This window comes from Carassius gibelio, chromosome A25 (genome assembly GCF_023724105.1).
Source record: "Carassius gibelio isolate Cgi1373 ecotype wild population from Czech Republic chromosome A25, carGib1.2-hapl.c, whole genome shotgun sequence".
NCBI lineage: Eukaryota > Metazoa > Chordata > Actinopteri > Cypriniformes > Cyprinidae > Carassius > Carassius gibelio.
Window position 1 is genome coordinate 19,265,189 of NC_068395.1, and position 5,000 is coordinate 19,270,188.

Here is a 5,000-nt window from a genome sequence, read left to right on the forward strand (position 1 = left end):
CAAAACTCCTAATTTGAATTGACAGACATCTTACATACATTTAAAAAGAAGTCATTAAATATTTTAATCTTTTAAAAATGACAATTCAATCCCCAGCTCTTTGAAAACCTTTAACACCTCCTGAGTAAAAATATTATAAAAGACATCAATCGTTTCCTCCAACTTACAATAATAAAACAGACATTCAACATATTTTTCAACTTTTCTCCTGAACACATTCCATACATCAATTAAAACATTTTCCTTTTTCACCACCACTCTTCTTTCCCAAATCGCACTTTTCATCAGCATCACAAGTAAATTTATCAGCTTCTCATGTTTACATTTCTCATTAATGCCCAACATTAACACCTTTTCCCACTCAAAGTTCCCATTTTCCTCTCCTCTCAAACTTAAAATCATGCTTTTACACCTCTCATTAAAATCTTTCAGCTTATCACAATATAAAAACAAGTGTAAAAACCCTTCATCAGCATCTTGGCAAACTTTACATATTGCACTTTCCTCCATCCCAATTTTGCTTAAAATTACGTCTGTGAACACTGCTTTGTTTCTGATAAAATATTCCATATTCTCCAGTTTAGTCTGTACAATTTTCCCCTTTATATTCCCCCATATTTTTTCTTCTGTTACATCATTGAACATCTGTAGCCAATATTCATTTACAACAGGTTTCTTGAAAACCACATCTCTAAAAAAACAATAAAACATTTTAACTTTACATTCTTTAAAAGCACACAATTTCCCCCCCATATTTACATACACATCTTTTCCTTGATCTTCTTCTTCCATATTTTCAATTCTCTTTATCCATTCTTTAGGTATAGCATTCTTAATTAAATCATATTTGTTTGTAATCTCTTGTCTGGTATAATCCTCCTTTGCCTCCTCCATCACATCCACAATGTATTGAACTGGTAAAAAACCCTCTTTGAATTCATATAAAACATCTCTGACTTTCATGATTCCCACATCCCACCACTTCTTAAAAAAAACCTGCTTCCCTTGATTTAAAATGCAGTTATTTAAGAATAAAGGCTGATTTAAAATGTTCTCTCTACCTTGTGGCTTAAAATGCACATTATCTAAAAATTTTCCCCATGCTCCCATCAGTTCTCTATAAAATTCTGGCATCCCCTCCGTCATCCAATTTTTTGTTTTCATCCATAAAATGTTGTCCCCCAGATTAAAATGACTACACTTGTTTAAAAAATGCCCCATTGTTCTTTTCCATGCTGCTTTATTTCCTTCGTCTAGATATTTGCTTATGATTTTCACCCTTAAACTGTTCTTTCTTTGCTCCACGTCCATTAGCCCTAGCCCCCCCTTCCCCATTGCTCCTATTAAAGTGTTATATGCAATTCTCGGTGGCTTTCCTTCCCATAAAAAATCTAAAAAACATTTTTTCAGCCTTTTTTCTGTCCACAACGGCATTGAAGCCACATATAAAATATGCCATAACTTAGAAACCATTAAAACATTCAAAATTAAAACCCTCCCCTTCAAAGTTAAGGACATTAATCTCCAAAAATTTAACCTTCTCTCGATCCCTCCTAACATCTCCTCCCACATAATTCCTTCTGCTTTGGTTTCATCCCTCCCCATTAAAACACCTAAAATCTTTATTTCATTCATTTCCTTACAATTAAAGTGCCCAGTTAAAACCTCACTTCGCCCAAATCTCATGTATACCGTTTTATCCTCATTCACTTTAGCCCCAGATCCCCTGCAAAATGATTGTACTATTTTCATCACTTCCCTTACACTCAACAAATCTTGCAGCAATAGCGTAGTATCATCAGCGTATTGAAATATTTTATTCTCTCCTCCCTCTATGCCTATTCCTTTTATTCTCCCTTCCTGTTCTACCATTAACCCAAGTGGTTCCGCAACTAAAGCATATAAAAGTGCCGACAACGGGCAGCCCTGTCTAATTGATCTTGTTAATTTAAAACACTCTGTTAAAAACCCATTACATTTAACTCTCGTTACAGCACCTTTATATAAAATCTTAACCCATTTAATAAAATTCCGTCCAAAACCAAAAGTATCCAAAACCCCAAATAAAAAATCATGCTCTACCCTGTCAAAAGCCTTCTCAAAGTCCAAACTGATTATAAAACCATCTTTCTTCTTTTCATTAATATATCTTATGGTATCTTTTATGCTCATTGTTGTATCTGCAATGTCTCTTCCTTTAATACTGTAAGCTTGGTTTGTTTGAATTATTGTGGGCATCACTTCTTTTAATCTGTTAGCTAAAATTTTTGATAAAATCTTTAAATCTGTGTTAAGCATTGTTATAGGCCTATAATTCTTTAACTCCACTTTGTCTCCTTTCCTTTTATATATCAGCTTCATTAATCCCATTCCCATCCTTTCGTTCATCTCACCTTTCCTAAAAATCTCGTCAAATACTTCTTTTAAGATAGTTGTTAAAACATCTTTAAAAACAATGTAAAACTCACTCCCCAACCCATCTATCCCTGGACTTTTCCTCTTGTTTAACCCAATTATTGCTCTTTTTATTTCTTCTTCTCTTACTTCATCATCACACTCTTGTTTATCCACTTCTCCTACTCTGGCTTTTATTTGCTTCAGTAATTCCACTTTTTCTCCTTCTTTTACCCCCTCTGTACAGAATAAGTTCTCATAATATGATTTTATTTCCTCTAAAATGTCTGCATTTTTTTCTACTATTCTCCCATTTTTGCCCCTTATTTCTTTAATCATGTCTGCTTTCCCTTTTCTTTTCTCTAGATCAAAGAAAAATTTTGTGCACTTCTCCCCCTCCACTGTATATTTTGCTTTGCTTCTTAATCTTGCAACTTCATATTTCTCCTCTTCCATTTCCTTCAGTCTACCTTCTATTTCTTTTATTTTCTCTATGCTTTTTTCTGCCTTATCCAGTTCCTCATTTAAGTTTTTTCTTAGCTCTCTTTCCTTATTTTTCTTACATTTATTAATTAATTTGCAATATGTTATTGTAAACTTTTTTACCAGATATTTCACGTTCTCCCACCACATTCGCTTATCCTCACTATACATTTCATTTTCTTTTTCCTTTTCAATTATCTCCTTTATACTTAAAACATAATCTTCATTCTTTAAAACCTCTGTATTTAAAATCCAGACTCCCGGCCCTCTTTGCACTTTACTCCAGTCTACTTTAAAAAATAAAAACTTGTGATCGCTAAAACTTGTTTCTTCATACTTAATCTTTTTTATAAAATTCTCCACATTTCTTGTACATAAAATAAAGTCTATTCTTGTTTCACACACAAACTGCCCCACTATTTGCCTCCTTGAAAATTCTTTTATCTTTTCATTTCTTTCTCTCCACACATCGATGATATCCTTTTCTCCCATTAATGCTTTTAATTCTTTTCTCCCCTTGTCATTTTTAAAAACCATTCCTTCTGCCATGTCTTGTTTACTAAAAACTGTGTTAAAATCCCCTATCATTATTATTTCCGTATACTTGTTTATGATATTTCTTAAAACATAAAAAAAATCTTTCTTTTCCTTCTCCTCTGTTGGTGCATGTACATTGACTAAAATCAGTTCACGTCCTTCACAATTTACTTCAACCACCATACATTTCCCCATCTTATCTTTATACACTACCCTACTTGAATTAAAAACATCTTTCCTTATTAAAAAAGCCACTCCTCTTCCAAGCCTTCCATCCCCATTGTTATATAAAATATCCCCTTCCCATTTCTTTTTATAGTCCTCCATCACACTCTCTTTCCAATTTGTTTCTTGTAAAACAATAACATCTTCGCCTTGGCATTTTTCCTTCACTTTTTCAAATTTACCCATGTCCATCAGTCCCCTTGCATTAAAAGTAACACAACTTAAGACCATTAAAAAGAAAAATAAATACATAACAAACATTACTTTCCATCTTCTCCCTCCAACCCACTTAACACTTCATATCTGTTTACAATTTTCACTCCGCCCATTGTCATTATCTTTTTTCTAGCATTTTCCACATTTGGTTTTACCTTTAATGTTCGCCTTCTTATTTGTCCTCTCTCCTCTCTGTCTTTTTCCATGTTATCCATCCTCGTTTCTTCTCCACTGTCCATTTCTTTGTTTTGATCATCCATTCTATGTCCATCTCCGTCCATGCCATCTAAAAGATTTTTAAAACTGTCCGATATTTCCATTTCCGTCCATTGAGTGTCCTGTTCTGTTGTATGCTCCTCGTCTGCATCATTTACTTTTTCTCCTTCTTCCTCTCTGTTGCTCGCTCCTCCTTCTGTTTCTTCTTGTTGCAATCCGCCTTCCTCTTGTCCTTCATCAGTTTCTCTTTCCACCTCGCTGTTTCCTTCATGCACCTGTCCGTCCAACTGAAGTTCCATACCTCCTTCCTCTCTTTCCATCCAACATTCACATTTATTTAAAACTTCTTGACACCCTGGGCATCTGACAGCATTGCAATCTCTTGCAAAATGTCCCCTCTCCTCGCACTTCCGGCACTTAAAATCTGGGCAGTCTTTCAGCAGGTGTCCAGGGCTCATGCACAGCCTACAGGTCTTCACCTGATGGCTGTGCATCACCCTAAAATACTGCTGCCCTTCTGCTGTTTCCAGCTTTGTGCTATATGGCAAAGATGCGACATCTTTGGGGAATCTCACTTTTAGGAACCTTGTTCCGTCTTCTATGTCAGTGCCCGGGTAACATCTTCTTTTTATCTGTGAAATGGGAATAACTCCCCATCCTTCCAATTTACCTATAATTTCTTTGTCATCAATATAGACGGGCAGGTGCATGAAGGAAACAACATAATCTCTGTTTTGCAAATTTTTTACCTCACAGTTCACTCCTTTTATCATCAGTCCATCAATCAGTTTGTCACATGTTTCTTCTTTCTCCATTGTTAATTCATATTCTTTTCCTTGTCTTGGCCTTAGTGCCAGGATTTTCCCGTGTCCACATTGTTTTGATACAGCCTTGATGATATCCTCTGCTCTCACCTCGATCACATTCTC

At 35.1% G+C, this 5,000-nt stretch overlaps 1 protein-coding gene across 3 annotated transcripts in view; it reads right to left on the minus strand.

The window, feature by feature from the left end:
- Positions 1-5,000, minus strand: part of LOC127947410 (glutamic acid-rich protein-like) — a 255,412-nt gene that overhangs the window by 36,609 nt on the left and 213,803 nt on the right. The window lies entirely within an intron of this gene.